General features: G+C 36.8%; 1 pseudogene; it reads right to left on the bottom strand.

Annotated features, from left to right (window-relative positions):
- Positions 1–4,248: 4,248 nt before the first annotated feature.
- Positions 4,249–4,873, bottom strand: LOC126584445 (protein FEZ-like; annotated as a pseudogene).
- Between the last annotated feature and the right edge of the window lie 10,024 nt (positions 4,874–14,897).

Below are 14,897 nucleotides of genomic sequence, written 5' to 3'. Positions count from 1 at the left end.
TAAGGGCCGTTGTGGGCATCGAGTCTTCCGAATGGTGGTGTGATGTTATGATCCCACATTGGCTACACCAGAAATGATGTAGTGGTACTTAAGTCCTTGGGGTCCTTCCACCAATTGGACTAGTCTTTTGGGTTAGGCTTTTCCCTTGTGCGATTCGCCAACCTTCGAAAGTTCATAACATAATCCCTGAAAGTGCCAAATTGTTGCAATTTGACCAAATTTTCAGCCGAGTCTTCAAGTTCTGAGGGACCAAATTCTTTGCACAACAATGCAATGAAATCTTTCCAATTGGGGAAATTCGTCAAACATCTCACCCATTGAAACCACTGCAAGGCTTCACATTCCATGTGATAGGATGCCAATTTCACCTTCTTGGACTCGTCGATGTTGAAAAAATCGAAGTAGTGCTCAGCTTTGTAAATCCACCCTAATGGATCGTCGCCTTCATTGAATCTTGGAAACTCGAACTTCAATAACGGTGACCAATGTTGTTGATTGAAGTTATGCCCAAATTCTTGATGATTTGGGTTAGGGTTCCTACGATCTTGAAACTGATTCTCGCCCAAGGTTGCTTCTGAAGAATCCCATAAAGATCCACCATTACCCCTTGCCATGAAAGCTTGTAATTGCCCCCAAAATCAACTTTAAATTCACCTAAACCTTCTCTTGCGATTGCTGGACTTTTTAAATCCTCGTCTCTAGACTCGAAATTCGGGACTCCATATTCTTGCGCGAAGCTTGCCGCGACATACAACGTCAAAAGATTGAAAGGAACAAACGTTATAACCGGCTCTACGTCTTCTACAATTGGTATCAGAGCCTAGGTTCCCGATGCTGCGGAGAAGGTGACCTGGAAAGGGCTACCTTAATGGGACGACCAAAAGGTGCGTCGCCGTTAAGGGTGAAAGCCACCAGAGTAAAAGCCGCCGTGGGTGTCGGGTCCCGATGCTGCGAAAATGGTGACCTAGAAAGGGCTACCTTAACGGGACGACCAAAAAGTGCGCCGCAATTAAGAGTGAAAGATACCAGAGTAAGGGCCGCCGTGGGCGTCAAGTCTTCCGAAGGGTGGTGTGATGTTATGATCCCACATCGGCGACACTAGAAATGGTGTAGTGGTACTTAAGTCCTTGGGGTCCTCCCACCTATTGGACTAGTCTTTTGGGTTGGGCTCTTCCCTTGGGCTTGAGTACCTAACACCTTCCCTTCCCTCCTATTTGAACGGTCACGATTAAACCACGTCAATATCTTATATTAATTTTTTTTATAGAAAGAGAAAGACAAAATAAAGAATGTGAAAGGAGGGGATAGAAAGAGGAGGGGAGAGAAACCTAGTCCATTAATAATAGGGTAATGCTAGGTAAACTAAAATTTTAAACTAAATGACATGGAAGTTAATTATTGGATTATTACTTAAGTGTTGATTAACGTGCTTATTTCTTATTGGTGACACATCATTTAGTTTCTAAATTTAGTCTACATAGAATTCCCCTTAATAATATGGGTAATGCTAAGTAGACCAATTTTTTAAATTAAATTTGTAAATCAAATTATGTGTCACAAATTGGAAATAAGCACATTAATCAACACATAAGTAATAGTCCAAACATCAATAACCATGTCTGTTGATGCACAAAATCGGATGGGTCTTGGAACAACGTAAATCCGACCATGAATCTGCAAGAAAGTAAAGAACACAAGATGTATCGTGGTTCATCCCAATGTTTAGGCTACGTCCACACTGATATTGATTGTATTTCTCTGTATGAATGTATGGATTACAAGTGTGAGGGGGAGTCCCCTAGAGAAAGAGAGAGTTTCTCTGTGAGCTTTGTGGCTTGTATGTTTTGGGGGTATCCCCTGGTCTGAGATCTGAGTCTCCTTTGTGAGGGGGGAGGAGTTCCCTTTTATAGAATAAGGGGCTCCTCCTTTTACATAATTATAGGCTGGGTAATAAGGCCCAAATGTTGAGGCTCAATATGTCAAAGTCTGAGGCCCAATATGTGTAGTACCAATAGTAGTTCCCCAAGTCTTCAGTCAAGAGAATCTTTTGGCTGGAGACTTGAAATTCAGTCCATGTGTGGGCCGAAGTAACTAGATGTCGTCTAGAATTGATACTCAATATGAGGCAGTGCTCAATGTGAAATGATGCTTAACTAGAAGTAGCACATGTTGCGAGGCTACTCGGCTTGTGGCTTATGTTGCCTTAGTTGGCTCGGCTTGTGGCGTTAAAGGTGAGGAAGCCCTTTTTATAGAATAAGGGCTCGCTCTTCAATACATAAATAATGGGCTAGAGTTGATGCTAGCGGCGAGGCGGTTGCTCAGCAGGCGGCGATGCTCTCTAATGATGGTGACGAAGTCATTTTTATAGAATAAGGGCTCGCTCCTCAATACGTAAGTGATGGGTTAGGAGTGATGCTCGCGGTGAGGCAGTTGCTTAGCTGGCGGCGATGCTTTCTAATGAAGGTGAGGGAGTTCTTTTTATAGAATAAAGGTTCGCTCTTCAATACATAAGTGATGGGCTAAAGTTGATGTTCGCGGTGAGGCAATTGCTCAGTAGGCGGCGATGCTCTCTAATGATGGTGAGGGAGTCCCTTTTATTGAATAAGGGTTCACTCCTCAGTACATAAATAATAGGTGTTCTCTAATGAAAGTGAGGGAGTCCTTTTTATAAAATAAGGGTTCGCTCCTCAATATATAAATAATGGGCTAAGTCCCCCTAAGTATTTTTCATGAGGCCCAGTTGCAGAAACCTAATATATGGTACATAGTGTAGTCCCCCAAGTCTTCAGTCAATAGAGTCTGTTGGCTGGAGACTTCAAATTCAATCCATGTATGGGCCAAAGTGGCGGTTGTTCGGAGGCGGTCTTTGTATACCATGCACTGAAGCTTTGTAAGTGAAGCTTTGAAAATGAAGCTTTGAAGCTGGAGCTTTTGTAAATGAAGCTTTGAAGTTGAAGCTTTGTAAATGAAGCTTTCGAAGTTGGAGCTCTTGTAAATGAAGCTTTCGAAGCTGGAGCTCTGTAAATAAAGCTTTCGAAGCTGATTGACATAAGTAATGCTCATGAATGTTTATGTTGATTGACATGAGTGATGCTCATGAATGTTGACATGAATGATGCTCATGAATGTTGATATGAGTGATGCTCATGAATGTTGACATGAGTGATGCTCATGAATGTTTATGTATGATTGACATGAGTGATGCTCATATATAATTTTAGAGTACTGGACGTACTTTTGATCACCTGGTTGGTGATAATAGCGGCAGGTTGCCGAATAATTTTGAAGTACTGGACATACTTTTGATCACCTGGTTGGTGATAATAGACGGTGCCCAATCAGACAAGAGATCATCATGAGCATGTGGCTCATCAGTTTATAAGTTGGTAGACTTCTTTAATCAGCAACAATGTTGATCAGTGGATCTAGTTGCTCAATAATTCCTAACAATAAATGACAGTATAAGTACGACCGTATAATGAATAAATCAAATTGACAAAGTTTGTCAAAGCAAAATATTGTATTATGTGCCTTCTGTGAATAAATGATTTATTCTGTTGTGTGATAGATGACATGTTGCATAAATCACCAATATATTAGGTATTGCCTAAATATGTGTGTGTGTGTGTGTGTGTGTGTGTGTGTAATCATGAATAAATGATTTATTCAGTTGTTTGATAAATGACATGCTGCATAAATCAACAATACATTACGTATTGCCTAAATATGCGTGTATATATATAATTATGAATAAATGATTTATTTAGTTGTTTGATAAATCACATGTTATATAAATCAATAACGTGGTAGTAATCATGTGATATCAAAAATAATATTATTTAATCATAAGTCATCATGACATAAAATAATAAAATTATTATTTTATAATTAGTCATAATGACAAAAATAATAAGATATTAAATAAACAATGATAATTTTAAACAAATCAGTCCAAAGATAAAGTGCTTATCTTTTTCCATGTGGGTGGTCGACAGTTGCAGATGGTTTGTGCGCACTGCGCCTAATGAGTACTGGAGAGCTTTCCTTTTTCTTTTCTCTTTCCACTGCGCCTCTCTCTCTCTCTCTCTCTCTCTCTCTCTCTCTCCACCTCCAAACATACTCTTTCATTTTCTTTTTTTTTTTACCTCCAGACTTCCTTTTCCTTTTTCTTTTGTGGGAGTGGTTGAGCTGTCCGGATCCGCAATCATGGTTTCCATGCTCGCCAACAGTGGTAGGGGTCGGAGGCAGCTAGCTCGTCGCGGACGAGATCACCGGTGGCAATGTGAGAGACGCCGAGGAGGTGGCAGAGGCGGGAGGCATAGGTTCCTTTTCCAACGCCGGGGCAGCCGAGGAAGACCCACTGGACATTCCTGTCCTTGACGCCATCTGCTTGGTGGGTCTAGAACCCACCTCAATTTTTATGAGATAATACTCATGGACTACCCAATCGGTCTTCTTTTCTTTCAGCACACGACCTTCGTAAAAGGTCAAAATCCTCTTCTTCCCAATCACCGCTTTGGATTCTTCAGCCCTGATCTCACGCTCCTTCCCCGTGATCTTGTAAAAGCCTTGATCCGTGGCCTGATTGCAACGAGTGCTGTTTGATGTACTTGTAGTTGGGTCGATTAAAGAAGAACCACTCATTCCCATGAATTTCTGGGAAGAATGCAGGAAGATCGCAGGGCTCGTACTTGCAGACATCTATTTCAGGGATGGTGTGGCGGAAGAGAGAGCTGGTGCCCTGTATCTTGCTCCTCAAGTAGTAGCTGACTAGCAACTCATCAGTGAGGTTGAATTTGACCGAAGGTAGTAAGATCACATTCGCATGCACTGCATTTTCTCCTCCAATTGTGATGCTGCTGCTGCTGCTCATCTTTCTCTCTCAATTTTCCTGGGCCTCCACCAGAGAACCATCGCCATCTTTTTATCCTGAAAAACACCCAAAGCTTGACAGAGTCCAACTGTAGTGGTCAACTTGCCTTCTCCAAGAGGGGTATGAGTTATCCCTCCAACCACCATATAATACCCATCCAAATCCTTTCAGCTCATCAATCACTAATAACAAAACCTTGGCTTTGTACTTTCCATAAAGATCATAGTGATCGGGACTGAGATTAAGCTCTTTTGCAATCTCAGAGATGTGGAGAGGCTTAATAGAGTTGGCAATGTCGATGTCCGCCGGCACCGGCAACGCTACCTACCGCTTCCTCACCGTTTTGGATGAAGAACTCATCGTGGGGTCGTCGAAAAAGTCAAATTTCGATTCTTGCTTGGTGGGTTTGATCTGAAACGCTTTGGTTTTATGCGCTCTGGTTTCGGTTGTCGATTGGTTGAAGATGAAGAGCGATAGCGATTGGGTTCTTGGGTTCTTGGGATGTGCAGATTCACGGTGGTGAGATGAAAAAAATGAAAGAGAACCGACATAGCTTTTCATGTTGATTCCCACAGACAGTGCCAAATGTTGATGCACAAAACCAGAGGGGTCTTGGAACAACGTAACTCCGATCGTGAATCTGCAAGAAAGTAAAGAACACAAGATGTATCGTGGTTCACCCCAATGTTTGGGCTACGTCCACACTGATATTGATTGTATTTCTCTGTATGAATGTATGGATTACAAGTGTGAGGGGGAGTCCCCCAGAGAAAGAGAGAGTTTCTCTGTGAGCTTTGTGGCTTGTATGTTTTGGGGGTATCCCCTGGTCTAAGATTTGAGTCTCCTTTGTGAGGGGGGAGGAGTCCCCTTTTATAGAATAAGGGGCTCCTCCTTTTACATAATTATGGGCTGGGTAATGAGGCCCAAATGTTGAGGCTCAATGTGTCAAAGTCTGAGGCCCAATATGTGTGGTACCAACAATGTCAATTGGTCTACAAAATTTAATTTAAAATTTTAATCTCCCTAGCATTACACTATATATATTATTGTTGTCAACATATGTATCAACATATTATTACTGCACCTTCAAGGATATTGATGCACGCTAATTTTTTTTAATAAAAAAAATGAACTTCTTGCATATAAAGGAGTATATACAAGTCTGGCTAGATATAATATGGCTATAGAACATGCGTGCATTCTTAATATGTCAATGGTAATTAGTTTATATATATCATCGTCGTCAACAAAAGGTATCAACATGCTATCTATCAATACATTTTCGACAATACTAATAAAAAAATCCGTTACTAATAATGAACGAAACTCCTACACATAAATTTTCTTAGATAAACATATATGTGGGTGAAGTACCTGTAACATGTGACCAATATTGACCACAAATCCATTGGGGACGGGCTCAATAGCCATCCATTGATCATCTTTCAAAACTTGAAGGCCATGAACTTGTTCTTGGAGAAGAGTTATGAGATTAATATCATTGTGTTTAGGTAATCCCAAGCTTGGGTCTGGACATGGTGGGTATTAATTTGTAGCCATCAATTGTACTTGGCTCAGTTCACCCTCAAAAAATCGAGTTTGGAGTCCTAACCCTTCGCAAATTAGATCCAGAAGACACAGCCCCAGCTTCCCCACGTCCACAGAATAATTTCCACTTCTCTGAAATTTTAGATCAGAAATAAAAAGAAAATACATCTTTAGCAATTTTGAGTTACAACTTACAATGGTGACTTAAAATAAATGTCATGAAGAGTTTATCAAGTGATCATAGTAGTAAATACCGGATGTGTATAATACAAAATACATATGTACGTGCATTATTCAGTGGCTCTTTAAAAGATTCGGTGAAAAATTCAGTCATTATATAATATTTCAGTATTTTTTTTTGGTTTTGTTAATCACATTCAAAGCAACAGCATCGCAGCAGAAGCACACCAACCTTCGACCCCAAGATCAAGACACCAACCCTCGAACCCAAGACCAAGAGGTGTGATGCAGGAGCACTTCACCATCAGGGTGGGAAGAAGGTCGGTAATATTTCAGTATTATTTATTTAATTTTCTTTATTTGCAATCTATTTTTCAATCCGCTAATAGTGCATTATGATTGTTAAGTGTACAAACAATATGCATGTATTATCATGCATACAATATATGTGTATGGTAGTTTAAGAAAACGAGTGTTTTCGGTATAACTGATAATGTTACGGAAAACAGAAGTGTGTGTGTGTGTGTGTGTATATATATATATTTTTTAAATGTGTTTGTATGCATATAATACGTGAATGAACTAACTAGGGAAGTGAAGTGATTAACATAACCGATATTTAGCCGGTTTTTTAGTCCAGAAATCGATGTGTTCCTTGACGAGGGTGTCTCAAAGTGTCTCTCCAGGTAATGTATCTGCTTTCTCACATAGTCGATGCTGGTTGTGGGACTATGATTTTTCGGAGTAAGAGTAAGGGAGATCGGAATATCCATATCTTAGAAGCCCGGTTATGGACTCAACAGCTTCTGATGTGGGGCCGAATAAACGGAGCATCAATGCCACCATCATCATGTTCCGAAATCAATGGGCGAAGTTTGACTACTTCGTAGAGATTGACCATACTTGTTCCAAAAGATACAGAAACCTAATCTAGCAAGGAATGGTTTCCTTTAAACTTAGAGTCTTTACAATCTAAAGATTGGCGTGCACCGCAACTAATCACACTCCTAAGAGGATACAATATCTACTTCCTAGATATCTTCTGGGATTTTCCCAGTTTAAAAAGGGTTCTACTATCAGTTTAATAAGGGTTCTACTATCCTAAAAGGTCCTCTACTTGATTTGTATAAGTACACCCTTTATTAACGCAATATTGTATGCTTACACTTATTCTCTTGACTACTACTTGATTTTTAATATTATTTACTAATTGACCGTAGAAAAGCCTTTGACTCATTGATTACTAACGGTTGTTTGTTCTTTTACAAATACAAGGATTTGCAAATTTGGTTCCAACACTGTTTCTTAATCTGCAACTTTTCTTAGCATCTTCATAATAGAGGCTTGCTTTGTCTTCAGAAAGCTGCTCAAAAAACTCCTTGGACACATTGCAGCAAACTGTCCGGAACTCCATGATTAATCAACTGCATTTGCAAATCAAATATTCGATATGTAAATCAGCCTTTTGAATTCATATAAAACCCATAAAAACAAAAATAAAGCTCTTTCTCCCATCGACGCCGCCCTTTTTTCTAGCTTTAGATTGATAAATCAGGGAACAATCAAGGACTGATAGAAACAAGAAGAGAAGCACCTAAGGAAAAGGGTGTGAAAATCACTACCAAAAAAGAAATGAGAAGCATGGCAAACCTGAAAAAACCGAATTCTCGGGCAGCTCCTATGATCTGCTTGATCAGCTGTGGTTTGTCAGTGCCAAGTTTATGAAAGTCGGTTACTGGGATGCTCTCAAATAGTGAAACTTTGTAGATTCCCAGGTCTAGTTCCAGGTGGTAATATGTAAGATTCAGGTGCATATTGCAAGTCACTTCTATTTGAGATGAGCTTCTCCATTTTATTCTTCAAAATAAATGAATTTATTCATCCAAATAAACGAATTTATTCAAAATTGAAATAACACATAAAAAAGGTTCGTGGCTTTTCAAGAGCATGGGAAGGAAGACAAAATTAAAAGTGCTTTTCCCAAAAGCATATTCTTGTTTTCATGTTGTGCTGTGGGAGCATGCGTAAGCAAAGTCATTGCAATGAAATTTGGGTTAACAGAAAATGCTATATATAAGGTTAGATCATGTTTACTAATATGTTAATTAATCTGTGCTTCCCTCGGCTTTTTATTGAGGGGTTTTTTTTTAAACTTTAATCCTTTAAAAATATTGAAATTTAATATAAACCTGGTGTTAGATTACACATTAATTATAATTCCTTGATATGTCCTTAATTCAAAATAATTAATGTGCATTTTATTTAATGTCTTCCATTAAATATTTAAATTTATTAATATACAAATTTTAGTTTATTTTTTGATCCAAAAAGAGTTATTTTATTTATTAATTTTATTTAACATTCTTCAAACTTGAAAGACTCAATTAATGTACCTAAATGTTAATACCGAAATGTACTATATTGAACTAATGTATTTAAATGTTAGTACTGAAATGTATTATATTATATTAATGTACCTAAATGTGTGTACCGAAATGTATGCACCGAAATGTTAGTACTAAAATGTAGTATATTGAATTAATGTACCTAAATGATTGTATCAAAATGTATGTACGAAAATGTGTGTACCGAAATGTATGTACCGAAATGTATTATAATGAATTTAATGTACCTAAATGAAGAAGACAAAGTACATCGAAATATATTGTATAACAAAAATTAATTTATCTAAATGTTTACAACAAAATATATTACAATAAATGAAATGAAAATTATAATTATAATGAAATAAAATTAATATATTAAAAATTAGGAAGAAAAAGAGAAATAATTAAAAAAATCAAAATATAATTAATAAATGAGGTTATTAATGTATCAAGGGACTAAAATTAGTTTTGATCTTAATCATGGTTTTAATCTAAAAATCATCTTTGTCAAGGATTAAAATGAAGTTTTCTAATTTATTAAGTGGGATTGTAGATGCATAAAAAACAAAAACAACGATGCCCAGATAAGAACAAATCTAATCTTAAGGGAACCATCTTAAAACATTTTGTTGAAGAATTTTGATTATTTAAACAAAGTTATTATTATTTTTTATTTGAGTGATATTTTGATTATACTGCCCTAAATAAAGAGAAATACTAAAAAAAAAAAAAAAAAGAAGACATTTTCGTAATCTTGTGACAGAAATAGGATTTTTTTGAATATGCACATGTACAACAATCGAACAAAAATATAATTTTTCTTACATCTTGAAATGACCAAATTGTCCTCGTATATAAATGGGTTATTTCCTCTTTTTTATTATTATTATTATTTCTCTCTCTACTCTTTCTACTCTCTCTTCCTTCCTCTCTCTAAAATTGATATTTATTGGATGTTCTTAGATTAGTGAAAGATAATGGAAAACCCAGTTGGAAGATTTGATTTATTTGGAGATTGTTTGTGTTTGATGATTGGTCCTTTTGGAAAATGAACACATTTATGCGCTTGCAGTTGCAGATTGGGGATTTCTTCCTCAAATCATCATCTTCTTCCCCAAATTTGAAGACCCAGTTGGAAGATTTGATTTATTTGGAGATTGTTGTATTTGCTGATTGGCCCTTTTGGGAAATGAACACATTATGTGCTTGCAGTTGCAGATTGGGGATTTCTTCCTCAAATCATCATCTGCTTCCCCAAATTCGAAATCACATTCAAAACCAATCTGCAGTCCAAAAAATTTTCAAAGTCGAAGAAAATCCATTATGAAAAACTAAAGACACCATTTTTTCTGCTACAATCTCTCTCTCTTCCACCGATAAACGCCTTCTGCCTCTAAGTTCGAAGAAAATCCCATATTTGTTATATGTATCAATATATGCAACGACGTCAGTTTAGCTGTGGACATCCATCGTGCAATTAACGACATTTGGGGATATGTGGGGGCCTATCCGGAAATCCCTTAGAGATATGTAGTTTACAAACCTTTAACCTGAACCTAGATTCTGGAAATTCCATTAAAAATCATCCATTTCCAGTGACATGCACATAATATGCTTATAGATCTAAGCCAACCCAAAAACCTAGAGCTCATAGATCTCTTTTCGAAATTAGAAAAATGATGTCATCACCTGTGCGTCACCACCATATACACTATATGCACACCACATGCACATCGTATGTATAGTACATGCACATGATATGCACAAAACTGGAGATTGAGCGACGAGCTACTTTTCACATTAATAAGAAAATTTAACGGCAATCTATAGGTATAGTTGATACAAATAAAACATAATTGTTACGTGTATAAGGTTACAATGGTAGTTTGAAAAGTATTGTTACATATATAAACCACTGCTTAACCATGAACATGGAAAACATGATACTTGTTGTCGTTATTTCATGGACACACATGACATTTAACGTCCTCTAAGTTTTTTCTTAATTTTGTTTTTCGCCAAGGCCAACTAGGTTATGGTCATACTCGCTAAATTTTGGGACCCAACATACGTGTTTATAACTAGTGAACATTCCCACTTCTCATATTAAGTTATAGTCATGTACACCATATACAAACCACTTGCACATTACGGAAAAAAAATCACAAATTTCTGCAATTAAACACTTGAATCAATAATTGTTCCATCCCAGTTTTGTAGCACATCAAAAAGTATAGTTTATTCCACAACCCATAGACCCCAACATGAAACACAAACCTTAATTTAACTTCTACGTATTAACTCATCTTGCAAACAACCCATTTATTCCATAAATCATTGATGTAGAAACTTGGAACTAAACACCCTACCTTACTATGATTGTTGAAGCTTCGGTCGTCGGAAAAAAGAAAACTTTCCAGCCAAAATAGAAAATATGGTATAAAACCCAACTCACTCCTCTCACCTCTCTCTCGCATCTCTTTGTTCGAAATCAGAGGTATGAGGTCAGCAAAAAATCCAACTCACTCTACTCACCTTTCTTTGGACTTCCCTCTCTTTGAAATCTAAGTTCAATCCAAAAACCCAAAGCTCACAAAGCTCTCTCCACATCCCTCACTTCCAAATGTGAAAAGTGATGCAATGGGCTAATGATTTTTAATATTTATGTATGGGTATTTTAGTAATTTCAGTTTCATGCATAGTGTGCATGGTTTGTGCATACTCTGTTTATCCTATTTCTATCCCAAGACTAAGAAAATATCATATTTCTGGTTATTTCTCAATAATAAATAACGGGAGCAACAATAATAAAATCGATATTTAGAAGTTACTCGATAATTAAAAGTAACATATTTTAGCCAACTTAAATACATTCAGATCTACTATAATACTAATTTATTGTTGAACATAGATTTGGAATCATCGCTATCTGCATGTTATATTGTTAGGTAATTATTAAAAAAAAATATCACATTGTTGAGCGCTGTACGGGCGGCAAGTACAGTTCATCTTCGATAATGAATTTGGAATCGCATTGGTTAAGTTAACATCTATTACGGATTCGATTGCTTCTAATGTAAAAGATCACATTATCGAATATATGAACTTTGCAATAACTTTAGCAGCTTTTAAAAACATCTTCTAGATTGTTTTTCAAAGAGAATAATATTTGCATTCCGTCTTGGGGATGAGCTCATTGCCCTACTTATAGATAATGTTTATTCATTATAGAAATTTCTTAATCGGAACCATTCAAATGCTTAAACATTATTTAAAGATCATCTTTACAAAAAATCATTCGAAACGATCACATTATCGAATATATGAACTTTGCAATAACTTTAGCAGCTTTTAAAAACATCTTCTAGATTGTTTTTCAAAGAGAATAATATTTGCATTCCGTCTTGGGGATGAGCTCATTGCCCTACTTATATATAACGTTTATTCATTATAGAAATTTCTTAATCGGAAACATTCAAATGCTTAAACATTATTTAAAGATCATTTTTATAAAAAATCATTCGAAACGGAAATCGTTTAGTCACCCAAATGTGCCAAATAGAGGGTATACAATTCAGTGATATAGTCATGATTTTTAAATAATGGGGTCATGATTTCGACAAATAAAACTGCATTGGACCATTTCATTGAGCACCTATTAAAAACGTAAAGACATAAGCTTTATTGGTCCTAAGTTCGATTTAAGGTTTTGATATAAAGGCTCCCAACCAATGTCGTAGCCAAGATTTTCAAATAATTGGGTCATGATTTCGACAAAAAAAACTGCAATGTACCATTTCGTTGAGCATCTAGTAAAAACATGTCAATTCTTGCCAACATCTGCTTAAGGCTTATGCCAACATATGTCAACAATTTCTATGATACGTAGAGACTTGTCAAGGGTGGCTATAAGAAACTGTAGAGTAATGTTGAAGACTATCAAGGCTTGTCAATTGAGGCATTTCATTCAAACATTTCATGCGCACAACAGAGTCAAACACAAGAAGAGAGAAAATGAAGACAATAGAAAAAAATAGTAGGAGAATGAGATTGTAATTTAGTTTGCCCTAGCTGTTTATAGACCCAAATAAAATACACATGCAAATATATATTGGGTTTTAAAGTTGTTGGGGTCATGAACAACCAATGACCCTATGCTGGCTCCGCCACTGATACACTTCATCATTTATATGTTACTTGGTACTTATGCCATTGGTTTATTTGATACATCTATGCACCTATCATATGGACCAAAATATATAGGTTTAATGCAAATCAAATTCAATAACCTGTCTTAGTAAGCACAAGAATCTCTCAACCAAGAATTTAAGAAAATCCGGCCGGTCGAAAGCATGCTTTGCCTCCGCTCTCCAATTTTCTATTCCAAACTTTGCCATGCACGACAAAGATGGAATCAACACCAACCTTGAGGCCACCTCTTTTTCGGATCCATTCGAGGAAACCACGACTTCTTCGAATTCCAACCCAGTGTAGCAGTATCCATCGTCCTCGTAGTAGTTTTCTTATTCCTCTTTGGTGTGAACAAAAGCTTCATTATATATTGTTTTCTGCTTCTGCTCGGCGTGGGAGGACACTCTTGTTTATGCGGAGGAGTCTTAGGTAGGTTGTCAAACTCATCATCCTTAGCCGGGAAAATCTCATCGCGCGTTCTTATCGTGTTGAGCCTGAGATACTTCTGTTCAAGTGACTCTTTGGGTATATTTCTTGCCAACAAAGGAGAAGCACCACCCCAAGTGTTTGTCCCCGAACCCATTGACGATGGGTGTTGGGGTGTCCTAAATTCCAGCATCTCTCTTTGCCTCATTGTTTTACCTCCCTATTTTTCACAGCCTCTCACAATCTGTGATGCTCTTTGTTTGGTATGTTGAGCGTCTTTTTATTGTAAAAATGGGGGAAGAAACCAAATTCCTAAAGGCTCCATTGGTTTCTTCAAAGTTAATTCGAAACAATTAAACATCCAATTATATTACCGATTAATTAGAAATTACTTTACTAAATACTCCACGTATGCAACACCGGCCGGCCTCTCACACAATCACAATCTGTCCTACATTATATGATGTACTGATGTGCATACAAAAGAGTTATAAAACATATATAAGATATATCCATATAGATAATAAATAAACGCACGACGGAGCTACAAAATCATCATATAAAAAATACGTTACCAGCAAGAAAAATGTACCAATTTTTGGTATGGAGCAGGAAAATGATACTTCAATCACAATACATATGGGTATATTTTATGATTTTAACTTAAGATTATTAGAATGGCTGACAAATGACGGAGACAAAAGGAACGATTACCTCAAGAACTTGGATGATGTAACGTCAATTTCTATTTGTGTAACTACTTAGTACTACAATATAGTGGTATTCTTCATCTGTGAATAAGAGGTCTTAGCTTCAATTTTCACCAAAGGTAAATTCGAACCATATTATTGCTAACCAATTATGAGATGAGGCTTACCCATCCCCTCCCTTTAATGTAGATAATATCGTTTGTTTTATAAAATAAAAAATAAAAAATAAAAAAACTCTATCTATGCAGATTCCAACAACAAAAGGAAGCTACAAAGCTATTCCTTTCTTGGAGGCACATTGTCTGCCCTCCCAGTACCATACCCTTCTCATCCCCTTATATTTGTGCGGTCATGGTTAAGCCATGTCAATATTTTATATTCCTATTGTTTTTTGTCTTATTATCTCTATAAAAAAAATCAATATAAAATGTTAACGTGGCTTAACCGTAACCGCACAACATAGGAGGGGATCGGAAGGGTATGATAAAAGGAGGGCAGACAATCTGCCTCCTCCTTTCTTTCCTGTTTTACTTCTTTGGATTTTTTTTACGCAACATAAATAGAATTAGGAAAATATGCACA

This window comes from Malus sylvestris, chromosome 10 (genome assembly GCF_916048215.2).
Source record: "Malus sylvestris chromosome 10, drMalSylv7.2, whole genome shotgun sequence".
Taxonomy (NCBI): domain Eukaryota; kingdom Viridiplantae; phylum Streptophyta; class Magnoliopsida; order Rosales; family Rosaceae; genus Malus; species Malus sylvestris.
This window is presented reverse-complemented; position numbering and strand designations above follow the sequence as displayed.